At 40.8% G+C, this 27,877-nt stretch overlaps 1 protein-coding gene and 1 pseudogene across 1 annotated transcript in view; one reads left to right on the forward strand and one right to left on the reverse strand.

Moving 5' to 3' along the window:
• LOC139450086 (sister chromatid cohesion protein PDS5 homolog B-like) overlaps positions 1–8,282 on the reverse strand; it is a 59,923-nt gene extending 51,641 nt beyond the window's left edge. The window contains exon 1 of the mRNA XM_071231724.1: positions 8,081–8,282. The gene's annotated coding sequence lies outside the window, so the exon portion shown is untranslated. The remainder of the gene's footprint in view (positions 1–8,080) is intronic.
• A 289-nt stretch (positions 8,283–8,571) lies between these two features.
• Positions 8,572–27,877, forward strand: part of LOC139450085 (NEDD4-binding protein 2-like) — a 36,136-nt pseudogene continuing 16,830 nt past the window's right edge.

The following is a 27,877-nucleotide window of genomic DNA, read 5'->3' on the forward strand; positions in this document are numbered from 1 at the left end:
TGCATTGACATTAAAACAATCTCTACAAAAATACTGAAGCCTCAAACTGCATTTGACTATGAAAGTCAAATAAAGGTCAAAATTATAAATGAAGGGAAAAACAGAGCTATATAAACAGGGCACAATTTAAGAAACATGATTTAGCTTGCATCAGGTGCATGTTGATATGAAAACCTTGGCTGCATCAGACAAAACCAGCTTGCACCATAAAATTATCACAGTTGAAACAGACTGGTCTGCTGCCAGTGTCACATACTGTATATTAATAGCTGTAAAACTTAATAGGAACATTTGCACATGACTTGAGTTATACCCCCAGTTATAGGACGTCAAGTCTAAGAAAGCATGACAAATACACCTACCACAGGGACTAGTTATGTAGTAATGTAAGTAAACTTTAGAAGTATGAAGTGTGTCCAAAGAAAACATTTGCGTGGACAAGTGAGGGTTAGTCAGAGACATGCTTGCAATTTTTTCACATGCACTTGCTGCATGTAGACATAAATATTTAGTTGCATTTTTCTATTACAGGTTGCACTTGTGCATGTTTTATATAGCGAAATCGTGGCCTGCTACACATTTCAAATTTCTGAGTACAAGCAAGTTGTGATTACTAAAATGCCTCAGTATCACTACACCTTATTCCGTACTTGTAGGCCATGGGCTTTCTTCTACAAATGAAATACAATTTACATCAAACAGTATAAAAACACACAACATTTCTTTGCATTTTTTTAACAAAAGCAGTTTTAACATAATTGCATATCATCAAAATTGGAGTATTTGTGTTCTTACAGAATTGACATAAAACAAGTACTTTGTTGTATTCAAATTGATAATAGGGTCTTGCGATGACAGTAGTGTATTAAACTTCAGAATATTTTTTGGAAAGAAGTAAAATGTAGGTTTTAGGTCACTTTGTCCAAGATGGCTATAAGCTGGAAATATTAACAAAAACTGATACTTATTTTCAATATGGTTTAAGTTAAAAACTTTACATTTTCTAAATTCACAAGGAATATTAAAATTTCGCCAATGTTCAGTTTCTAAATTTTTAGAACTAAGCAATGAGTCAATGTGGTCCTGAATTTATTTACAGTAATACTACTCAAATAGTTCTCACATGAAATGGATGTTTTAAACTGCGCATAATAAGCCATTTGGGGGCTTTCGGATTTATTCCACGTGTTTGAAAGTGCCAAACATCACCAAATCCTAATAAAAAAAAAAGTTTTCCGTTTCGTTACCCACTTTATGTGGCCTTGTTCATGGTACAACTACAACATATAACATTTTTTGAAAAATGAGATTCCAGCATATTGAAAAGAGACATTTTGAGACATTTCAAAACAGCAAACAACTGAATTAAATAGAATATCTACTTCACTCGCCGAACAACAAATTATTTGAAGTTGATAACGTTACATTTCAAAGACGATACAGGCACATAATTTAACTTTTTCTAATGGTTCTATGTCACTGAAATCCAAACTTTCTGCCCCGTATAAAAGTATTGATGTGACCTTTGCACCAAATAATTTGAAGTAACAGTGAGGCGAGTATGATTTCAAGGAATGTATACTACCTAACAGGATCAAGAACACCTTTCTTGCCTGAATTGCAAAATTATTTCAATATTTTGGACACAGTTATCTACTGCTAAAATACAAATCAAGGTAACTTTATCCAGTAACTACTTCAACCGCATTTCTATCATAATACCATTTTTTCACAACATGATAAACTTCCCCATTCTTAAAGACATCTCTTTTTTGTTTTCGATAGATACACCGACATTTCCCATTTACAACAGTAATCATGCAAGATATTTAATTTCATTTGTTGTTAACAGTATTGCCTAACACAATAAAGTCATCAGCAAATAGAAGTAGAAAAAAATTACTAACTGTGGAAAGGTACTGAACACCAAAACGACAATTTTGTTTCATTTCAGTAACCAATTCATTTATTGAAACAGAAAGGGACTAACCATACACCCTTGCCTCACACCAAGCAATCAAATGTAACAGATACTCTGTTGTTTGAACGAACATTACTGAAGATTGATTGTAACATTTTACCAATTTTAGCACTCAAACCATGTTAGTGCAATAGCTTCCATAGAAGATGCTGCTGAATGGAATCGAATGCTTAGAGAAATCAATAAATGCTACATAAAATATACCTGCATGAAAGGTAACACTGAATGACAGAATTTAAAAGAAAACAGTCATCAATAGTGGATTAACCTTTTTTGAAACCTCAGTGTCAAAAAACACTAAAAAATAAATATGAAATGGGATGTATCTAGACCCGCTCAGAGGCCCAAGTCTGGTGCAAATGTCAGTAAATATTCCCAAATTGGAACTACAAATTTCCAAATTCATGTTACAATTTATAAATAACTATTATAGTTTTGTAGAAGTAACCTGTATTTCACTTAAAACAGACCAACAAATAGGAAGGTTTTTATGCTTCCTTTTATTGTTGCATTAACAATCCCCAAACCCCTCGGAATTTTAGAAAATATGATCTTTCAAAAAAACATCCCAAGTTTGAACAAAACAACAATCTCTTCCCTATTTGCCGGTCAGTTTGAACAAAACAACAATTTCTTCCCTATTTGCCGGTCAGTTTGAACAAAACAACAATTTCTTCCCTATTTGCCGGTCAGGTTGGTTGGTTGGTTGGTTGGTTTGTTGTTTTACACCACACTCAGCAATAATCCAGCTATATGACGGCGATCTGTAAATAATCGAGTCTTGACCAGACAATCCAGTGATTAATATCATGAGCATCGATCCACGCAATTAGGATCGATGACATGCATCAACCAAGTCAGCGATCCTGACTTTTACGGCAAGCATGGGTTGCTGAAGACCTATTCTACCCCGGAATCTTCCGGTCAGTGGCACTAAGTTGAGAATCCTAAACAAATTCCTGACAAACTTTTGAAACTTTGAAGACCTGTTGAATATTTCCAATTTGGAACTTGACAATGTCACTGAACCTTTGAACATGAGTAATCGGTGAAACACTCATGCATGTATCGAGTAATTGTTATGATTTCCTGCATTTTGTTATGGAGTCAGGAGTCAATTTTCACTTGATTCTGATAAAAAAAAAAGAAGCAAATTTGAAAGACATGATAATAATTAACCCTTTTCAAAGTTCAGGGTGACTTTTCGAAAGCCTTAAATTCTGTCATGCAATTGTTTCTAATCGATACAGTGTTCAAAATCAAGCAAATCTTGAAATTTTAAAATCAGTGCATTTTTATTCAATCTTCTTGCCAATTTAGATACTTTGCTATATGATACTGCGACGTTGTTGTGCTGGATGTAAATAATAACGTAGCTGTAGTTACAAAAGATAATCCAGTAATTAAACACTTACAGAACAATACTTATCTCTAATGTCAATTATGTACTGTATTCTATTTCTCATGTCACTTTCAATACTTTAGTAATTTTCATGTTTGGGAGAGGCATTCAGGTAAGCAAAGTTTGCTTGTTTGCCAAATCGTCCACTTTATGGAAATAAATATGTTTGTATCAAATCAAGCATGAAAGTCATATACTCTAATATTTAAATTAAAGCTAGATTTACATGACTACCCTACTGTTATGATTGTGACACCACTGCTAGCGCCAACTAGCCTAAGTTGAGACCTGTTTGTAGAAACATGGTCCATTCAGGCTTCCAGAACCAGGCAATGTGTAGCAGGCATGTCAGACAGCGCAATATGGATGTACTTCTACTTTCCAGTGACGTTACTGTATCAATATAAGTGTATGAATATCAACAGTAAATAAATAAATCACAGAAACATATATTAGTGCAGACCTTTGAGACATGCTGAGAGTACGCAAGTTAATCCCGTCACACACTATCAGGTCACAAACAATGTTCAATATATACCGTATATCGCTGTGTATAAGGCGAGTTTTTCGTACCTAGAATGAGGGGGTTAAGAAGGGGGGTCGTCTTATACACGGTGTCGAAGATCTCACCTTTTTTTCCAGGTGTGTCACTTTCAACTTTCACTGACGATGTCCAGCCCAGCATTTGACAAAAAAACTTCACATTTTGTCCTAAATAACTGTTCCAGTAACTATTTCCATACATACATTTCCGGTACAAAATCTCATTCAATATTATTTAAATGACTTTCAGTGAAATCATGCGGGAACTGGTGGTCAGAGCACACCACACCAACTCACCGCTACACCAGCTACCCTAGAAATGGGTGCGTGCAGCATACTCAAGTGAACATTATACACAAGAAAATATGGATACATTTTTTAAGAATACCATGGTTAAGATGGACCATGGGAAGGCAGTCAATTCAATTCTGAACATTTTTGGGATCAGCCTGTCCCATGATTTAAATTAAATTGCAGGTCTATATAGTGGTTATCTCTATCTATACAAATACAGAATAATTCACTTTATTAATAATCAATATATTGTGATAATTCTGAGTCAATACATCGATGTCATATTTCCAATCAATGACACCCATACTGTATGCCTGCTGCTTTCACTGAGTAGTGTTCTACACAGCTATGGCAATACTACAGAGGCAGTCTGTGCTAAAACATTCAGTCAGTATTTTCAGTAGATATTAGTCCTAGTATATGGACTAGTATAGTCTGATCATAACCTGGCGGAAGAATTTTATTAGATAGCGGCTTTGGACTAATGGATGAAGAACAGACTGCCAAGGGGACACTGTGCATGAAGTATCACCTGAGGAATGATAAGAATGGAGGACTTTCCTTGTTGCAGGACTACAAGCTAAACAGCAATTTCTGCAGGGGTAGACATTGTGACTTGATTCCTAAGCAGGATTAAGACCTAGTGGTTTATGAAAGTTTTCTAATTTTTTTGGAGATAACGAGTAGTCCTGCTATATAATCTTGGGACTCTTCATGCTCATGGACTAGTGACTGTTGTCAGGTCTAAACCTGAATCTGCCATTATTAAGTCCCGTTTCGCATTCAAGGTACATATTCCTTGGGTTGATTACCGTATATGACCGCGGATAAGCCGACCCCATAGATAAGCCGAGGTGCTAACTTGACCATTGAAATACGAGAGAAAATGATATGACCCACAGATAAGCTGAACCAGGAATTGAAAGGCAAAAAACACTGCGAAGTCGGACTGCAAGACATGTGCCGGTACTCGCAGATATTAAAAAATATAAGATGAAAAACGTTGTAATTATATTGAAAAAGTCATTATTATTTCTAATAAAGATTTAACAAACCAGACATCCACTTTCATAATGTGGGAAGCTGTTTCTTGTGGGTTTTTTTAATCTCATAATGATCGTTATATGTTGCCATCAACAACAAGCGCCATTTTGCGAATCGGTGTATATGGAATAATGAACCTGTGAGAAAATATATCAGCTAGAGCGAAGACTCGCAGTTTGAATTCAGCATCGTAAGCATGGCGTATTCGTTTCAAACTCATGATGAGAATGTCAGTCAGTAAAAATATACCAACTTTTATAACCCCCTTTACACCACTATTGCATGTTAATCCAACTGAATTAAATAAACTATCATACTATGAACACATTGAATGCGAATCACTTTCTCGCAGGCTTCTCCAGTTTATTAAACTAGTCTCTCGAAAACAAAGGAATTAAGCCCCTACTCCCAACACGATCGCTAAGCACCCACAACTTGAAAATGTTTGTGTAAACAACATGACAATACCTATCGGCCCGTTATTATCAATGCTCATTTCCTTGTATACCGTCTTGCTTTTTAAACAACAGAAAGCAATCACAGTGGTCACCGTTTGTGACGTCACAGGAAACAGCTGATCATGTTTTTGCAAATGGCGAACAGAATAAGTCGCCGATACAGTTGTTTATTTGCCTCTTTCAATAAAGGTAGACACTTGTTCACTATCAATTTATGAACTTTGCAAAACGTACGTAATAGCTATTGGCGATTTCATCTGGGGATTATATATTATAGCTGTGAATTACATATATTGTTACATGTAAAGATTGTGGAGTTTACGAAGAACGATAAACTTTGAACATTCAATTGAAAACTTATTATCGGAAGTAGTAACATGCATAATATTTTTTTAATAATGACAACATTGGTGTATAATAATAACTTTATTGATAATTTATAACAATAATGGCTCTAGTCGTGGCAACTTCCAAACTTTCGGGAAGTTGTGATCTTTCGGACCTTCATTCAGGCGATGTTTCTGACAGATCACGATCTGAAAAATACTATCATGTATCCCGTGGATAAGCCAACCCCTTTCTACAGAATCTTTTTTCTGGTCCTCAATATTCGGCTTATAAGCGGTCATATACAGTACACTTGGTCAAATCCAACCAGCCCGAGGCTCATTTCAGACAAGTGGTTTATGTAACAGCTAGATTTTGGAAGAAATCAACTAGTCCTTCTAGATTATCACCAGTATCAGACTAGTGGCCAGCGCCTATCTGGTGGCATCATCCCTTATTAGTGCGTGTTTAAATATCCATTTGGAAGTAAGAGACATAAAGACTGGAGAATTCCATGATATGGCATAGGATGAGAGCACTTCAACTGAAAAATACCATATGCCTTTTTCAAAGACTTAGTCATTAACTTCTGCATTTGACATGTAATCCAACTTCAGAAAATCAAGAGCAGGACATTCTAAAAAAAAGTATTGTCACTTGAGATAGGTGAGGTCATCCGACAAAGACTGCAAAACTAAAAGTTTCCAAGTGTTTACATGTATTTGGGAAATCCTATGAATGCATACACCACAAATGCTGTTACTATACTGGATGTTTTAACACATGGGTTACCAGTGGGTTATGACATTCATAACTGCTTGACCAACTTACATAAACCAACTTATCACACTTGACACAATACTTGATGAGACATGCTCCATTACATTGTTTATTCGGGCCTCGTCGGCATGTGCAGTGACCCCAACGTGATAACAAACTCCAATATGTCCAAATAATAAAGTTTCACATAATTAATGGGAGCAAGGCACTATTTTTTGGCATTAATTTCATGATTTACAGCAAATGTATATACACACAATATATTTGTAACATACGAAAGCTTCATTGGCAACATGGGTTAATCATGTTCATAGTGAAGAATATTTCCTGATCATGAACTTGGAAGTAAATTAATCCTAATTGGTGAGCGTTTTTAGATCCAATGAGCCTCTTCAGGCCATCCATAAACAATAATCTTTAAGCTGATTTCAGTAAAAACTTAAAACATTTTTACATTTACTTGTGTCAGGTAATTACTGTCATGGAGAATACAAGTTGTGCAATCGATTTAAATACATTTAAATTTCTTTCATGTCCTTTAAGGATCAAATCGAGAAAATCATTGACACAAATGACTGTCGACAAGGAAATTCACAGCTCAATTGAAGGGATACTACTCTTGCAGCCTTATTGACCAACCAATGAGAGAGAGACATAAATTCAGCTTGTTCCAGCCTGCTACGGGCGTCTTTCACAAAATTGATCGTTATATCGCCACACTAACATACTTCGTGCACAATATGAATGCTTCAACAGCTGTTATAAATATTATTTTGTCTCATAAGTGCACAAGATGTCTTATTTGAAAAAAAAAATCATGAAGTGCTCTTCTGAGCACGAATCCTTGAGAGTAATAAACCGGCAACACTACACATCTAGGCAACATTTAAGTCTCTCTGAACATACAGATGGTGATAATCTGTAAAATGGGATTCCTAATCCTGTTATGATAAATGTTGTCTGTTTGTTCACACTCAAAATGTAATTTTGATCTAAAAGAAATTCACGTCATAGTGTGCATGGAAAATGTTCGTATTTGGGTACATCAAAATTAAATACGCAGTACACACCTATGCACCAATATTCTACGACGCTTTCCTTATTCTATTTACTACATTTCGGATTCAAACAATAACTATTTCTTTAGGATTGCATGTTTTTATGAAGAGTTTTTCAACACAAAGATTGTGGGTGAAGCGGCCATGATGGATTCAGTGCAAACCTGAGAGACACATCTCTGCACAAACTTACCTGAAAATCCGATGAAATGAACTTCAAATGCCCAACTCAGTGAGAGCAACGATAACAAAATTTGAACGTTAAACCAAACCACCTTTATGATGTTGTCTTATGTTGTGAAAAGTATTATTTTTATCCAAACCGACAGCTTCGGCAGGAAACGGCGCGAAAGACTAGCCTTTCCTTCGTATGCCCATGTCAAGGACTTTAGAAACGCAGTTCTTGATTGGCCAGCTGTCGGTAAACACTTCCTGGATGTAATTGATTTCGATTCATGATTCTGTAATGTCAGAGTGCGCTTGTTAAATTCTTGTCAAAACTCGAAACAGAATATTTAATCTGATGAAATGATAGTAGCATGCTGGTCTTTCTAATACAGATACAGTAAATATTGCTCCCTGAAATACTTCGCGCAGTGGGGACATGGTGACCAATCGTATTTAGCGTAACATCGTATCTTTAGGCAAATCTGCGCAAGTGTATTGCGCAAATGTGCGAACGTAAATACTCAGGAACAAGATGACAATATTGGTGTTGTGAGAAGATATCGTGTGATATAATTCGCAACCAGCATCAGAAGACACACATCCATGTTGTTTAACCTAATCTCATACAACCTTTCTTTATTCATGAGTTGTATTCCTGTCAATCTCTGTCCCCCGATGTTTATTAACGTAAACACTGCAGATCACTTATACTGATTGCAAACACATACTGATATAGAACTAGTTATATTCTTACACTTTCAAGTATTGGATATAAATATATCAAACAAAACATGCCCAGGTCCACCAGGAATCGTAGTTCAAGTCCACAGAAGATGGCAACTCAAGCTGGAACTGACAACCTCAGTGAAACTAAAAGAAAGGAAAGAGACAAGCTCTACCAAGAGATTCAGGAAATGTTCCAAGATACTATTGATCATGAAGTGGTCCACCTAGTGTTAACGGAGTGTGAATGGAGAGGTAATGTGCACGAAAGAACATGCGTAATTCCAGCAATGGTCTGTTGTTTTTAAATCATGTGTGTGATGAGTTAGCCGAACTCACTTTAGAGTTAAAAACTTTTGATTCATGATCATGTACATTTTCATAAGTTTCAAATCCTACTTGATGATTTCATTGTGAGTGTCATTTTCTGTATACTTTCAGTCATAGACTGTGGTTAGATGTCTAAATCATTTACATAACATCTTTCGCATCAGGCTAAAGTGTCACCATGTCACAACACACGATTCCCCGCTTAGCCTGATTATGTCTGTGTTCATGGGTTTCACCAAAGTTGTATACGTGTAAGACCTGCATCACTTCGAGCTTTCTTCCCACATGAAGCTGACACACCATCAAGTAACTGAAATACTTTTCTAAGCAGTACAACTCACTGATTCTCAAGGGGCGGTCGGGTAGCCTAGTGGTTAAAGTCTTCGCCCGTCACGCCGAAGACCTAGATTTGATTCCAGACATGGGTACAATGTGTGAAGCCTATTTTTGTTGTTCCCTGCAGTGACATTGCTGGAATATTGCTAAAAGCAGTCATACTCACTCACTCACTTTTACAGTCTCTTCCAATCTTATCCAATTTCAGAAGTGGAAATATCCACTAGAAACTAAAATCAAACTTATAAGCATCTGTATCTCTTGGGAGAAAATGTCTTGCTTTGTTTGCTTCCTGTTTATTTATGGCTTGATCAACCATTAGTTGACTTGCAGCTCAAGGTTCAGGCTAACCTGAACATGGTAGTAACAAATCCTCACCAGTCCTGATTTCTAATTGGCCCAAGCTGATTTGGTCTAAAAAGGACAGTTATGTTATTCAAACAATATTGACAAACATATGACACAATGTTGATAAACTGACAGTTTACTTTTACAGATACCAGTGTTTCATACCTGACTTGGATGTGTGTTAGGGCCAAGTAAAGTGAAAAAAATTATTGTGATTCGTTGCGAATATCATTTTTCCTAGATTTATTTAGTCAGTTTCCAAGAGATATATTCAGTATGTTTGTAGACAGTATCTAAAGGTCCAAGTGCTAAAATCACAGACACATTCTCTTTAATTGGCTTCCAAAACAAACCTATTTTGGGGGCATGGCCTAAAGCTGCCAGCACAGCGGTGACAACTGTTTTCATTGGCTGATATATTTGACTTCTATCTTTTGTTTCATAGACATAATACATATACTGTTTCTGATTTCCCCTGTTAATGACACAAAAACACCAGCATTGCATACATTCTTGAATGTGTGAAACAACCTTTGCGTGTGACATTGTGAATAATTATTAAAATAACAAGTGACAGTTGGTAAGTAGCATTTTGTTACTGATATCCTGCTGCCCTTGGCTGTCAAGGATTAATCCCCAGAGTGAACAACAGAAGCCATTTTGTTATTAAGGTGACAATTTGTGGATACAGTAATCAATGGATGAGCAAAAAAAAAAAAGACGTAATGAATTAAAACGTCCTGGGCATCGACCTGATCTTCATGGTCATTGAAATAGTGTTGCACATCTAACACCGGGAACCCATCTTAACCCCAGTAAGAAGAATCCCCTCAGTGTCAGAAGTTTACATTTGGAGGACTATTTCACCTGTCATATTTTATCATCTGTTTTATGCTATTTCCGGTTTTTTATTTAATTTTGGACAAGTATTTGTGATTAAGTATGCCCCAAGGTATTAATATCTGCAAAGTTGCTTTGTTGACTTTACATGCCCTTATGATGTCAATACACTAGGAGTGGCTGAAAAGTTCTGAGAAAATGTATGGTATACCATTAACAGTTTTCATTATGTAGTACAATACTTTCCATGCTTACAGGCTGCATTTGAACCAAATACACATCCAGCATATTTCTGGAGGCATTAACAAAGGACTTTCTGCACATGTGTTTGAGACACACGTTTCATTGATAATGATTATTTGCATATTCCCATATGAAAGGGTCAGTGTATGGTTTGCGATTACGTGAAGTCAGGTAGAGGGTGATACATATATACATGAATTGTTTGATAGGCATTACATAGGAGTGGTGGGATGACAAAGTAGACAATTTATGGATAACAACTTCTTTAATACTGTAAAAAGATAGTTTCAATATAGATCCTTATACCGTTGAATGAGTTAATTAATTAATGAATTAAGACTGAATGAGGGACATTGTACAGAATATAGGTGGAGGATTAACCATGTTAACAGTAACAATCATAGTATACATGTGTGGGATAACATGAGTAGGTAATGACAACAGGAGGATAATACTGTCACAACACAATGGACAGAGAACACATGAATGGGACATGAAGCCAATTAAACATTATACATGATTATTGCTTAATGAGTTCATAGTAGATACTGATGTAAATTGAGAAATAGTACAATGGCTACACTTGGGTTCATATTGAAGAAATAATTGTATTTTTTATCTTATCCTGCATTTACTGCTGTTTTTTGACAGAAAGACGAGGCCATGAGAGGTCCACCTGCAGAAGAAGTTGTTCCAACCAGTGATGTAGCAATACCCACACACAGCCGCCACATGACCCAGAAGTGGTGACCTCACATAACAGCACATTGCTACTTTGTCTGCCAACACGGTCAGACAGACGTTTTGTTGAGAAATAAAGCCTCTCCAGTTATCCAGCATCCTTTGCTTCTTATTTCTACTTCGTTTTCACTTTCTTTTGTGTTGTTGTTTATGGTTTGTGCCTCGTTGAATTGCTTGTCACGGAAGCAGGGATCCTTTGTGCCTGGATTGCAAGGAACCCTGTTCAACATCGTCACAGTGTTGCTTTAAAGGACTTCTCTCTCTACTTAAGAGGTGCAAGGAAGCGACAAACTCAGCATGCTCGTAGACACACTATGATATCTGACATCACTGTATCTCAATCTTCTTCTGTTACTACCACTTAGTCGCAGTCTACCACCTTTTCATCTTCGACCTCTGCTTCCACTGTGACCCCTCAGACGACATCACCTGAGCTCCTCTCGTACGCTGACAACACATTAGGAGATTAAAGCGCTGCCACCATCGACGACTGCGCAGATCTACGCCTCCACAACATCTCAGGTGCTTACACCACCCTTGCCTATTACAAACCCCTGAATGTCTCTGTTGACAGCGCCAGAGATCTCCAACCCTTACATAACGACTGCGGTGACCACTGTGCCATCTGGCTATGGACTTTTGCCTAGAATACCTGCTCAACAGATGCCTTATTAACCAACCCCACAGCATGTCTTGCCTGCCTCTTTTATTGATCATAACTGGATGCACGCTTGGAGGCAGTCCTTGTTTAGTCCATGGCGCCAGCAGCCTCCTATGACTCAAACACCTTCTGCCCCAATGGTGTTGGAGGTGCCTCCTGCGACGTCGGTAGTGGCAACACTACTTGCAGTCCCTGGTCCTCCAACGCTTCCTATCAGCTCTCTGGCTCCACTCATGGTTCCAGCTGCTCTTACAACTTTTCCGGTCACCATCTCGTCAGTGCGCTTTCCTCATCTGCCCTCTTGTTGACAGAGATCCTACACCGTCTGCCCATATAAGATCATCAAGTGGATCAGCCTCTCCTAGTTCAACTCGGTGCAGCTCTAAGTCATCCCGGTCTTGTCGCCGTTCTCCCGTCTGAAGGAAGTAGTGTGACTACATGTACCATTTGGACTCCTCTGAGTGAGCCTTTCATCCCTGTTTATGATCCTCCCTGACACACATCTTAGGATGTGCAGATTGGATGGTGGATAGGTTGGCTTTTGTAGTGCCGTCTCCGGGACCAGACGTGGACAATAAGGACACTATCTGGTCCCACCTGATATCCAATTCTCCAGATCCTATGTTAACAGCTCACCCCTCGGCTCGCGATGAGGACTTTGCTAGGCTCTCTCTCACTCTGTCCTTTGAAGTGCATCGTTATTGGAAAGAAGACTTCCTGGTTCACTCCTTTGATGTGGCTGATGGAGCTCATGTCCTTGATACCGACCTTCATCGCATGACTGGTTCCATGAAGCCTACGACGATAGAAGGCCCGAAACAGTTACGTCCTACCAATTGAGACAGATTGACCACATGCATAACCAGTTTTGGGCCGCTCTGGCTGAGTTTATTCATCCAGCGCCTTTGCATTGACGGAATGGGATTTCGAATTCAAGAAGAAACTCCTCCATCATCCTTGGTCCAGTTCCACCAGTTTTGTTTAAAGGTGCCATCACTGACACTCACGCTCAAGTATCAAGTTTTGCCAGGGATGAAACGGCTCTGAAAGCCCTGGAACACATCACCTAACATGCATTGGCTAAGTCACCACGGCAAGAGTGCCGATCAGAAGAGCAAGTGCTTAACTGTTGGGTCAACAACGACTGGGACCTCCCAAGCCCAGTCGTTAAAGTCACCGACTCTGCTATAGGAGGGAGATTTTTGGCAAAATTGGGCCAATCTGAAGGACCCGTATGTCACAAACGTCCTCCGCCAGGGGTACCGTCTCTCACGAACAAAGGACCCTCCTCTCACATCATTCCTGGCAGATGCCTACATCTGCCATCAATGCCAACTCCTGTGAGACAACATTAACATTCTGCTACACATCAAGATTGTTCACTACCCAGTCAGACATCCGGGATTCTACTCCCCCCATATTTCTGGTCCCCAAGAAGTGTTCAGACAAACTTCACATGATACACAATGTCTCCATTTTCAATCAACGCTACCTGGAACGTCCACCTTACATCAGAATGTCCACGTTGCTGCTCAGGACCAGAATCAACGCCAACGATTCCCTGATCATCCAGGATTCGTATCTCCATGTGCCCATCCAACGCTCTACCGGATGCGATGTCCAGATCAGACATGGTGGCTCCAACGGAATGGAAGTTACATCCCGAGGGGTTCGCCATGATTTGCCAGCGGATCAACCATCCCAACATCGTTCTGTTCGCCACCAGTCAGAACTTAAAGTTGCGCACCTACATCTCCCCAGTTCCGTATCTGCAAGCATTTACGGTCAATGCCCTCCTCGTTCTCTGGGAAGGATTAAAAGCATACACTTTTCCGCCTCTAATAATCCTTCCCAGGGTTCTTCCAAAAGATATGGGGCACTCAGAACCTAAATCTTATTTTTGTCGCACCTTGCTGGCTGGCGAGAAGTTGGTTTTGTGGAGCTCAGAAATCTCGTCAGGGACGATCCTCTCGAAGTGCGGGTTTGGCCAAACCTACTGTTCCCTCCACACACAGCAGGTTACCGCATCCGACCCCCAACAGGTTTTGTCTGCACGCTTGGCACATTTGCCAAGGGCTACTCATAAAGGGCGGCTGATCAAGTTCAGACCCCCAGCCTGGGATCTGAACATGGTTTTACAGTTGTTGCAGGCAGCTCCCTTCGAACTATTGCATTCATCATCTTCTTACGACCTCATCAAGGAAAAGTTTTTTGTTTTAGCTCTAGCTACAGCAGCACAGGTCAGCGAGCTACATGCCTTGGACGTCTCCCGTGTACGGTTTTAGCACAAAGCTCTTGGGGACGTTCATCTTGGGATGTGCTGGGATTTCATTGCCAAGAATAAACTCCCAGGACAGCCAGACAGTTCATTCACCATCCCTCCCCTCATCGATAACTTTTGTTATGCCTTGTGCATGCTTTGCGATGTTTCCTCAGATGTTCTAAATCACAATGCAAGTACAGGAAACATCTTTTTATAACGGTTTCTCCTACTTCGCAGGCAGAAGTTTATCGTAATACTATCTCCCTATGGCTTCGGGTGGTCATTCTCCAGGCATACAAAGCTACTGGTTTTTACCCCACCCCGAGGCCAACAACCCTCATGAGATCAAGGCGGTCTCGTCAGGGCAGACCATAGCTCTCCATTATGGAAGGGTGTTTCTGGCGCTCTGATACCATCTTTGCCAGCCACTATCTACAAGACATGGCCTTAGAGGAGGATGCTTGCGTCCATAGTTTTGGTCTCTTGGTGGTGGCTCAACAGGTCACCAACCCCCGACATCATTGATTCTCTCAGGCCCGCGATCTGGCCCATTTAACTCTCTGGTTTTGTTTACCTCAGATGTTTTCCACATTAGCTCGGTAGGTGAGTTTTAGATTCTGGCTCACACTTACCGTTTCTCACACTTGGTGTTACCGTTTTCTTCACACTCTTGTTTACCTTCTGACAGAAGGGTCATTGTTTTCCGGTCATCGCGCAGGATGATGAACTGGTTACTTGGACCTTGACAAGGATTTATTTCGGATCTCATCTGAAGGTATGCCTACCTTAATGCAGGATAAGTTAAACACTTCAGTAAAATCTAAATATATTTTACATTTGTGTACTTGTCCTGCATTACTTTGTCTAAGTGCCTTCCCATCTCAGTTTTACCTCCCCACGAAGTGTTCAGATGTTAGGTTCTTAGCAATAATGTAATCTTATGTGGCGTCACCACTTCCAGGTCACATGGCAGCTGTGTGTGGGTATCGCTACACCACTGGTTGGAACAACTTCTTCTGCAGCTGGACCTCTCACAGCTTCGTCTTTCTGTCAAAAAACAGCTGTAAATGCATTTTGTAGTAATGCAGGATAAGCATACAAATGTAAAAAATATTTAGATTTTACTAAATTTGTATTATTTCAGTCGATGAAGCTATCGAGACACTGTTTGCCATGAGCCTGGATGAACTATCTGAGAAGAAAGTTGTGTCCAAAAGCACTGATCTGGATGTCATAGCTTGCAGCCTTATTGGAGAGGTCGAGAGTCACCACAAACCTCATTCAACGAGTACTATGGAAAAAAACCGAATAACTAACAACAATGAGCCTGTTTTACAACCGTTGGAAAACTTAGACCCTGTTGAGATGGTATTGAGTAGAAATCTTTCTGATCCACCAGAAAAGGAAACAGAAAAGTTAGTGCAAGACTTGCTGACATCAGAATCGCCATCCTTGCCTGGGGATATGTCCAATGTAGAGTATCAAACTTATGTGGACATGTATAATGTTTATGGCACATATGTCCCAGAGATCATGGAATCAATTAAATTAAAAGATGAACCTTTAAGAAATTCACAAGATATAAAATCATCCCTTTCACAATCTGACGAAGGTGATTCTGTGATTTCATCACCTACAAGTGGAATTTCAAACATAGGTCTACTTGATCCAATATGTTTACAGAAAAGTAATAAATGTCATGGGAACAGAAACAGCTGTCCGTCAGATAAGCTGTATGTTGACACAGCCCCACATACACTCAGCCTGTATAGTAGTGACACTGTTAGCACAGGACACAAGGCTCTGCACACATTGCTGGCAGAGGAAACCAAAATTAGTCAAATGGATACATTTGGTCCCTTGAAGGGGAAAAAGTCCATTTTAGCTCAAGATTCAGGAAAGGCATCTTCCAAGGGAGGTAATTCAAACACTCTAGGTCATTTGCAGAAACAGTCGGCAAAATCTGATGTAAGTATTGGTGCACTCACAAATAATGGTGACACAACATTGAGAGACGGTGGTGATGCAAGTGTGGGTGAATCTGACCAAGACATGTTTTCTGCAACACACAATAAAACAGAGGACAAAGGACATTCAGATTTAATTAGTATGGCCCCCTTGTCAGTAGAAGCAGCTGTGTTTGTACCAAGATTAGCATCCACCCAACCTCCTCCAGGCCTCAGTCAGTGGGTCCCGGCCAGGCAGCTGGAAGGAAATCCTATCTTCATGACCCCTAAAGGGCCGCATCCACGAAGTCGCCTATCACCCAAACATTATCCAAACAGATCCCCAGGTTTACCCCATTCAAGATGGCAGAGGCCCAGCACTCATCCCACTCAGCCAAAGCCCCTTCAGCCTCTATCATCTATGGCAGCGCAGAATCCTTACAAGTTCTCAGGGTCAGTACTCCAGGCCATTCCACCTCCTCCATCATCGGACCACTTTCCAACAATGCCAGAGAGAAGCATAGGACCAGTCCGTCAAGTACAAGGCAGCAATGCATCTCAGATGATCTACTCCAAGGCAGCAGCCAAGCCGGGTACCAACTCCAGACTCTGCAACACAGCCTACTTCACACTCCATACCAGCCAGTAATAACCAAGTGATATCCTGTGCTGAGCAGAAAGAGCGAGTGAAGACATATATGGTCAAGGGGAGACAACTCCTGGTGATCCTCAGGGGATTACCGGGCAGCGGCAAGACATACCTTGCTAGGTAAGCTGTTCAGGAAACTGGTTTCCTTCTTGTGTTTTAGAGACTGTCACAGTCGCAGGTTCCTTTTCTCAAGTTACTGTTGTAATTTGAAATTAGGCACTGTCATTTATGCCAAATCTATTTGAATCATTGCAGTGAATGTGTTCTGTAAGTACAAGAATTTAGCCTTCAAGTCGAATGTTTGACCTCATGACAATGTTTGGTTAAAGTTACTAACATGATATTAATTGAAGCACAACCGATCTTGATTAGGATGAGAGTTTGGATTTAAGATACCGCAACTGCAATGCAGACTTGGTTTTGCTGATCTGCAAGTGTAATCCTGTATTGGGTTTCAGGGAGATTGTGTTTGACGGGGCCATCTTATCCACTGATGACTACTTCCTGCGCTGCGGAGAGTACCGGTACAACCAGGACCAGCTGACTGAAGCACACTCCTGGAACAAGCAGAGAGGTACCAGCATCACCAGGACCAGCCTTAAGGTCTTGAGAAAAGCACACACGATATCCTGAAGTAAAACCTGGCAGAAATAATGCACAAGATGTGTTTTAGAACCTGGGAAGAAAGTATATAACGTGTTTAAGTGATACATGAGCCTGTTTTATATGTTTTAAAAAAAATTTAAATATTAAAAGATTTTTGGGACTATTTTTAAATATTTATTACTTGTGGCACTAAGGTGTGTGACATACATCATGGTAAAAAAGACTGTCAGGGCAAAGTAGGTCCCCAGTTTGTCATGCTTGTTGAAGGAGCCAACTGGCAGTGGGAACTGTGTGTTTGTTTGTTTGTTTGTTGCAGCATGTGATGCTATGGAGAGACATGTGAGCCCTGTGATCATTGACAACACTAACACCATGGACTGGGAGATGGTGCCCTACGTCAAGATGGTGAGACCACCTCACTGTACCAAATATCTCCCCATTTTTTTTCAGTTCCGAAGCACATTAATTGTTGGTAATTACTATTGTGGTGCCACGAGGACATATATGGTCCCTCAGTTTTCACTCCCTCTCAGTGACCTCTCACTGATCTTTTGTATCTGTGTTATACATTCATTGAACTTTAGGCCTCTTATTCCAAGTCTGTCTGTCTGCCGTCTGTCTTAGTGACATGGGACCATATATAATATTTAAAACACTGAGTGCACAAACACCCCAGTCATCTCCTCGTTAACCTCGTGTCATATATTATGTTGTGCTACAGATGGTGCTTCTTGACCTTTTCTCCTCCATAGCTGTACTTCCAAGTGAATGATGGAAAGTTGTTATTGTGCACTCATGTGCATGTAAATAGCCATGTGGAAATATTTTTTATATTCATTATTAGGCCTTTATTGTTCAAATGAAATAAATATGTGTGTATAGATCCCCTTAGTTATAACTCTATTCTTGCAGGCAGTGGCAAGAGGATATGAGGTAGAAGTGCTAGAACCCAGTACCCCGTGGAAGTCTCACCCAAAAGTTCTAGCCAAGTGAGTCATGTCGCCATGTTTCATGTTCTTGTGTCCCCCGGGGTCTGTAAGTTTGATTCATTCTAGGGCAGTTGACCCCTGGAAAAGTGTTGTTTGAAGGTGTGTTACAAATGGGGGATCTTGTTTTCCCCCTAGGACAATTGCACCCTGGAAACTGAGAATTACCTCACAACTGTAATCTTGATCAAGTTTCTGGATTCATCAATCCCTGAGTAACTAAAGGGTAACGTTATCTGACATCCAGACATTCACAAAGTGTTTCTGGACAGCTGACCTGCTTCAGTGTAGTGAATAGGAAGTTAGTGGGACTCCTATCTGATGAAAGTATAATTAATGCCTTCAACATGAGCATAGAGCTGTTAAAAGTGCCCTGTTTACCTAGGAGGAACAGCCATGGTGTGGGTCGGGATGCCATCAGGAAGATGAACCAGAGATACCAGCACAATGTCACAGCTGCAGGATTGCTGGCCAGGATCTCTCCACACAACAGGTGAGCTGCTTCCCCACCACAGGCCTCAGGCTGCTTACGATGTGCAACCTGCTCATGTGGTGTCATGTCACCTGATATGTAAGCATGGAGCATTGCTCATTCTATCACGCACAGGAGCAAGTGTTATATTTGGGATAATACTTTCTAAGTAATGTGCAGATTCTAGTACTTTTTCAGGTTGAGATTCGAACCCACACTGCTAGAGTGCCAGCTGACTTTGTGTGCTGGCAATAAGGTGCCTCACTCTATCAGTGTGGGTTCAAATCCCGGGTTGGACTCAACCCAAAAATTTATTAGAATCTGTACTCCACGAAGAAAGTGTTATCCCAAATATAAAACATTTGTTACGTTTGACCAGACCCATAAACATCCGGGGTAGAATAGGTATTCAGCAACCAATGCTTGCGATGAAAGGCGACTGTGCTTGTCATAAGATGCGACTAACGGGATTGGGAAGTCAGGCATGTTGACTTGGTTGATGCATGTCATCATATCCAAATTGTGTGGATTGATGCTCATGATGTCGATCACTGGATTATTTTCTGACCACCGTCATATAGGTGGAATAGTGCTGAGTGAGGCATTAAACAACAGACAAACAAACAAAACATTTGACCCTTTTCTAAATGACATTGTGTGTTCATATCAGACACGGGTTTGCCCGACACAGATTGATTAGTGACAGGCAGCTGGGATCTAACTGGAAAATTGCTGAAATCATTTACTTGCTCTCCCTAGTGTATATTATGATAACTATCAAATATTACATTGACAAGTGTTGAAAGAAGTTGATTCTAAAAGACTCTTTCTCCTTCAAAAGGGTCCTGTCCATTTAGTTTGTCTGCTCATTTCCTTGCAGCATTAAAGAATCTGCAGATGCAAGAGATGGCTCCCCTCTCAAGCCTCAGAAGGAAGGTGTGAAGACCAGTGTTCGACTGGTCCAGTATGATCTTTCGTCAGAGGAAGAACAAGAGGATGTCATGAAGGTGCCACCACAGGGGAAAGCACCAGTGTGTCTAACACCCATGTCAATCAAACAGGGCACCATGCCAGCAACACCAAAAGTGCTCAAGTTGAACTTGAACATAAAGAAGCCACTGACAAACAAGCAGGTCAAAGAGAGTGGAGGTGCACCAGGTTCCCCTAAAAAGAGAAAGAGGAAAAAGAGGAAAGCCAGTTCATCCAAGTCTGAGGTGATGCAGACAATCGAGGAGATTTTTCAGAGCTGTGGTGAGGGTGAGATAGATGAGGGTGAGATCCAGGCACTGCTGTTCATGAGTCCACTGTCGGAAGCAGAGAAGCAGGACATTCAAGTCTGGCTGCACGAGAAACTTGATAACAGGAAAACTATATCTTCTGTTCCCATAAGGGAAGACCCAATTGCCAAGGTTGTTGAGGACATTCAGAATGAGGGTTGTATGATGAATAGCTGTGACAGTCTGGAGAAGGAGTTGAATGACATTGCGCCCACAGAGTTGACAGCTGCTGTGGTTAAGGCTAAAAGTGTTGTCACCACGTGCAGAGAGGGTGTTGGTATTGAAAACATGTCAGATCTTAGAAAGCCATCATATGAAGGGGATGATGATGCTGAGGCAAGGATGACGACACTAGATGTTTATGCCAGTGACAACTGTGACAATGAACCTTGGTCACAGAACCACACGGGACCTAAACCGAGGAGATGTCGTCCCAGAAGCCAAAATCTTAGGGAAAATACTGACCAAAATGATTCCACCCTTGAGAAGGAAAAGGACTACACGACCGAAGCAGAAATATCTGAACAACAAACACAGTTTTCTATATCAATGGAAGGATTTAAAAGGGATGAAAAAGAGGTAGATGAAACTGAAACAGTGGATGTCCTAGCTGTTCGGGGAGTACCAAGACCAGATGGAGAACAATTCAACTTGAGGAACACTGGTGGAAGAAGCAAAGGAGAAACAACTGCAGATGCATCTAAAGTTGAAATCCTTGAAGGAGTAAGAGCTGTTAACCAGGAAGTGATCACTGAGGTTGATGAAATGACGTCAAAAGATTTTGTAAGAGAAGATGTTGAGGCAATAGCAGAGGTTAAAAAGAAAGTGTCAGTATCTGGGAGTGATGGACAAAAGATAGGTGATGGAAATGAAGCTGTTCCTGTTGAAGTGACTGACATTGAACACACAAAATGTATTGGCCAATGTTTTGAGCCAAGCGAGAAGGTTGGAGATACATCTGAGGATTCTGAGGAAGCTTTTGAATCTTTTGATTCAGATGAATTTGAGGTCATTTGTGGGGAAACTGGCGCAAATAGAAAATTAGCATGTGACCAACGAGATGAGGAAGATATCAGCAAGGAAGAGAAACATGATGATTCCTTCCTCAGCTTGTCCCTGAGTTCCAGAGAAGAAGATGATGGACTTAGAGCTGTGGATACATCTATGGCGGATGATGAAATGGAAGTCGGGCAAGGGGACCACCAGCCTCTTGTCCATGTCGTATGTCGACAAAACGACATCCAGGACTCTTGGTGTCATCGACAAGAAACTAAAGATGAAAATGAGACTTCAAATGAAACTGGAGCTTTTTATCCATGTGAACCAAATGAAGATTCACTAATTGTCAAACTAGAAGACACTAGTTCTGTTGCCAAGGTAGATATCGCATGTGCAAGTAGCGAAGTATCCAGGCTTAAGACTTGTAATGAAAAAGGCAATTTTGGAAATAATAATAGTGATGAGAATGATGACCCTGATAAACAGCTGTGTGAAACCATCACAGGTCATTGTAACTCCACTAATATGGACATGGCTCCAATGTTAAAAGGAAACACTATAACTATTCTTGATGCAGATCTCAAAAAGTCTCATGAAGATTCCCCTATCCAGAAAACACCTATTCCAAAGAAGTCAAAAACTGTACGGAAGAAACAAGAAAATGTGGTTTTTCAATTTTTAGATGACGATGCGAAACAGAAATTTCAGACTGAAAGTTGGAGTTCCTTTGGACTCACTACACCGGCACAACCCTCTGCTTCAAGGGTCAGTGACATGCAGAAATCAGAACCTAAGAGTAGAAAAGTTGCATGCAGATCCCATTATTCATTTACAAGTTCAAAGGACTTTGCATTCATGACAGATATTAACTGCAACAAACCATTACACCAGATTAAAGATTCAAAACTATATACTGTCTTATTGGGAAAATCAAGAGACATCAATTTTGAAAAGACTCAGAGAATGAAAACAAAATCACACAGTTCGAGAGAAGAAAGAAAACATGATAGTCTAACTTTGGACAAAGGCTGTATGACTGATGAGAAGGATCTGCAAGCCCCGGCTGATGTGGAGTTCCTTGTGAAAGCATTCCCTGGTGCTGAGGAGAATCATCTGCGTGATGCCCTGGATATATGTCAGGGCAATGTTGAGTGGACAGTAAATCTGCTCCTGGACTGGGGAGAATCAGTGCCATTTTCAGCAGTTGACAAAGAGGAAATCTCCACTCAAATGAAGCAGAAGACCCCTGACAAGACCATAAAGCTTGCTAAACAGGCACTTGGCACAAAAAGTCCCCTGTCACTTTTTGATTTGTGTCAGAAGGCCATTGAGGCAAACAGTTTGGCCAGCAACGATGAGCTGCAAGACAAAGTCATTAAGACGGGGTACCAGCGCCTTCAGAGGATGGAGAGTCACAGCATGATGCGTGTGCGGAGCTTCAGTCAGAGTGAGTCAAGCTTGGCAAATGACAGTCTGCTGAGTGATATTATACAGGATAGCATCTCTGTGTTATCTGATGTCTACATCAGCCCAGATAAGCTCAGGAGTCCCACGGAGAGACAACTCCCATCTCCAGTTCAGGACATGGGTGCCAGTGCCGAGGGGGACTGGGGAGTTGAGGAGGACTGGTCGGAGGAAGACAGGTGTGTGCTGGAGGGTGATGCCCATGTGACACTCCCAGTGCCAGAGGAGCTGGTTAGAGATTTGGAGGAGCTGTTTGGGCCTGTGCAGTCAAGCCTAACTGGTATGTAAACTACATACTGTATTCAACACTTTAGTTGTTGTCAGTACTCAGCTGTTTTGGTCTCTTTTTGTGGTAATTCAATAATTGATCATTGTCAGACTTGTACCCAGGGATGTACAAAGCCAAAAGTACAACCAGGTCATTTTTAAGAGGTGGAATATAGAATAAAACTTATGGTCTATTGGTCTAATTAGGATATAAACATACTGTGTTTTCAATGTAGAGCTAGGTTACCTGTAGATTTAACCATGCTAGATTGAATTAGGAACTGAAAAACTGTTTATCTTTGGTGGTAGCAAATATATTGAGTGAAGTGTCCAGTGTTTTGAGTGGGTTGTCAATCTGAATGACGGATTCACAGACGACAGCCTATTAACAAAAATATGGCGCTGTGTATACACATGCAGTTTGTTTACACTGTAATACTTCACTTGAACATATGTCAGGCATTGAAAGCATATGAACAAGGCAACCTTGTAAGCTAGCATGAGATGCGCACCCCTAAAGAAAACTAAGCAAGCCTAGCAAAGCTTTCTTTCTACACCGCACGTCACTCATTGTGATGCAAGAGATATGGTGTCAGTCGTGTATATATAAATAGAAAAGCACTAAATTCCAAGCTCACTGTTCTCCCCAAAACTCAAATACATTCTCTTTAAAGATTTCTGTTGTGTTTTCTGCAAGCAATGTGTTGCCACACATCCTTTGAATATTGTAGTAATCACAACTTTGCATTTTGTAACTTATTATAATATATAATTATTTAAATATGCCTACCAACAATGACGGTAAAATGACGGTATTGTGATTTGACCAGAATCTAATATTTTTTTGTTATCCTGCATTACTCCTTAATGCATTTACTGCTTACCTTCCGAAAATACAGGACAGTGCCTAGAGATGGGCTTGGGTGAAGAAAAAGATTGTTTCACTCTCAGATCCTACTTTTTGTATGGACCATCGCCGCTAACATGTGACCTTGATGGAATATCACCTATTACGTTATTGCCTGTCGCGTTGCAGCTAGGACATGTCTCAGCTGGGCTCCTGAACTTTTGCAGGTTTTTTAGGCAGTTAGCTTCGGCTACCACACCAAATTATACCTGCGATGGGTGATGTGTTCCTTTCATATTACTCCCTCAATGTTTTGTGTGTTAATATGTGGGTGATTTTCATGTAAAAAGACTCGCTTCAGCCATTTTGAATTTGTGTTGCATTTTTTTACCTTCCAAGGTTGTCAAATTTTTTGCAATTCATAGCTAGGTATTTTTAGCATGCTTATGTTTATTTAAAATACCTGTAATTTTGGTGTTACATAGGGTGTATCTTTTCATATTATACACTTTCAAAATCACAACTCTCTATCTGTGAATTTAGAGTTGACTCCCACCTACTGTCACCAGTTTATAGGAGGCCTATTCCAGACAGACCAGGACCTCTTTATCAGTACCAAGGGACAGATGGCTAAAGATCCTACGCCACCTGGCTCCTACTCTGCATCAACCATGCACCTCACCAATTTCAAGTGTTACTGGGGTTACTAACTTCAGCACAAGATTCACAAATTCCTGAATCCTTACATCAGGCGACAGGATCCAATCAAAGCCATCCCTCTACCAGCCCACTTTAGGCCCCACTTCAACTGGTGGACCATAGAGTCAGATCCCCGAAACTACATCTGTTTGTAGACGCCTCCCTTCAGGGGTGGAGTGCTCACTTACAGAACCAGACAGCCCCAGGGCTGTGGTCCAGTGCACAACAAACTTGGCACATAAACAGTCTGGAGTTGGAAGCGCTCATTCTGGCCATTTCACGTCGGCAGAAACAGATACAGTCCGCCCAACTCGCAATATCCACTGACAACAGCATGGTGGTGTGGTGCCTGTGCAATCAGAGGACAACACACTCCCACTACCTTCTTCATCAGACATTCAAGTTCTTCCATCTGGTGGATCTGTTGAAACTACAATTCATAGTTCAGCACATCCCCGGATGTAAGAACATACTGGCCAACGCTTCAACTGGTACTTCAACGCTTCAGGCAACCAAACATTGACCTGTTTGTGACTTACCAGAACCACTAACTTACCCTGTTACTGGATCCGCAGGCTTGGGCGGTGGACTCATTCAGCATCCCCTGGGAAGGGCTAAAAGCGTACGGTTTTCCGCCGCCACATCCCATGGTGATACAAAAGATCAAAGAGACAAGGAACCTTGCACTGACTTTGGTGGCTGGAAAGGGTGTGATTCGTCGACATCAGAAATCTTGCAGAAACGATCCTCTTCTCCTCCTCTTCACCCAACACAATGCAGATTTCATCTGCACACTTGGTTCGTCTTAAAAAGGCGTCAAGTGCTAAAGGATACTTGGTGCGGGTAGCCAAGGCTATTGCATTTGCGCATCGTCCCTCTACCAGGGGTTTAGACAATGACAAGTCGGGATCATTTTGAAACGTTTTGCAAGGCCAAAAATCAAGACCCCACGACAGTGCCACTAGAAGTCTTAGCCGAATACCGCCTACACTTTCGTACCAAAAGACACTTGAAGGGTAGCACCATTACACATATTTGGTAGCGCTCAATTCAGTGTTGGCCATTCCAGAGAATCATAAGATGACCAAGGGCCCAAAACTACAGGCCCAACTACGCTCTTTCAGGCTTGAGGACCAGAAGGCTAAATTCCGTCCCCCTGCTTGGGATTTGAATGTGGTACTTCGAGGTTTGCGAGGGCCCCCCTTTGAGCCCCTCAAAGCATCCTCATGTTATGACCTCACTGCGGCGCGGGTGAGTGAGTTACACGCACTTGACATCACCAGTGTACAGTTTGAGCATGGTACACAGGGAACGGTACATCTTGGGTTGTGCTGGGATATTTTAGCAAAAAATCAACTACCAGGTCAATTCGATCGTTCCTTCACTATTCCTTCAATTTTGGAGATTGTTGGAGTTGAAGATGAGAGTGAACTCCTCTTGTGCCATGTGCACGCACTACAAGTTTTCATCCACCTCTCCCAAACTAGGTGTTCACAGAAACGGTTATTCAACCCGGTTTCCTGTTCATCCATGACCGAAGTTAGTAGCAACATCATATCTCTATGGTTACCAGCAGTCATCCTACAGCCTTACAGGATCTCCATACTTGATTCTCCAAGAGCGAATAATCCTCACGAGATCAGAGCAATAGCCTCTACCGTGGCTCTACATAGTAACTGTTCTATAAGAGCAATCATGGAAGGATGTTTTTGGAGGTCCAACACAGTTTTCGCAAGACATAATCTTCGTGATGTGCCTCTTGGAGACGTTGAAGACCCTCAGGCTCTCTGGTAGTAGGGGCGGTCGGGTAGCCTGGTGGTTAAAGCGTTCGCTCGTCACACTGAAAACCCGGATTCGATTCCCGACATGGGTACAATTTATGAAACCCATTTGTGGTGTCCCCTGCCGTGATATTGCTGGAATATTGCTAAAAGCTGCGTAAAACCATACTCACTCACTCTCTGGTAGTAGCCAACCAAGAAACGCCTGACCCAAATAATGAACTCATCCTATCTGGAGCCAGTTTCCCTCCTGCAGTAAGACATGCCCATTAAAGGAATTGCTTCAAGCTTTTATCAGCTTTACAGTCGGTAAAGATTTTAGCTTTCGATATCATCCGTTATTACCATGTGTATCATTTCTTTTGTTCTATCTGTAAATAATATTGAACTTACCTTACCATTACAGTGTTTTGTGCTTTTGCACCTTGTCAATTGACAAACATGTGTCTCCTTTGGGATTTGAGTTGTTGAGGTTTTTTCTTGGACATATGAAGGTATACTCTTCCATACCGTCTGATAAAGATGCATTAAGGAGTAATGCAGGATAAGTAAAAAAATTAGTAAAATCTAAATATTTTTTACATTTGTATACTTATCCTGCATTACTTCATCAAAGGACACCCACACACACTTTGGCTTCAGAAATCTCATTTTTTTATGCTTGGGTGACAGGCAGTAACGTAATAGTCGATATTCCATCAAGGTCACATGTCAGGAACGATGGTCCATACAAAAAGTACGATCTGAGAGTGAAACAATTTTTCTCTTCACCCAAGAACATCGCAAGGCGCTGTCCTATATTGTCGTAAGGTAAGCAGTAAATGCATTTAGGAGTAATGCAGGATAAGTATACAAATGTAAAAATAATTTAGATTTTACTAAATTTCCAATTTCCTGATAGAAGTGAATATTATCAGGTCAAACTGTGTGAAAGAAGGATTATTTGAACATGTTGAAATTTGTCTATGATCTTAAATTCCAAATGTTTGATTGTATATAAATACATATTTGTGGGTGGGTGACCATTATGTCAGGCACTTGCATGGGTCTGTGGGAGTAATGTGAGTTTGCTGTTATTTTACAGGGTGCGAGTCGTTTGAGGTAACCCTGGACATGAGGACAGCCAAGCGTTTGTTTGAAAACCTGCAGAGGAGGCCAGCATCCCGAGGAGCCCATATCAGACAGCAAAGTGAAGAATTTAGAAAACAAGATGAGTTGAGGAGGCAGAGTGAAGAGAGGTCACGAGAGAAACAGCTTCGTGAGGGTCAGTGTGTGAAAGTTTCATCCTTTAACATATGTGATTATTATTGGTCATGAATGCTGGTTCTACAATAACTTTGAAGA

This window comes from Haliotis cracherodii, unplaced genomic scaffold (genome assembly GCF_022045235.1).
Source record: "Haliotis cracherodii isolate W230 unplaced genomic scaffold, xgHalCrac1.p SCAF_8, whole genome shotgun sequence".
NCBI classification, from domain to species: domain Eukaryota; kingdom Metazoa; phylum Mollusca; class Gastropoda; order Lepetellida; family Haliotidae; genus Haliotis; species Haliotis cracherodii.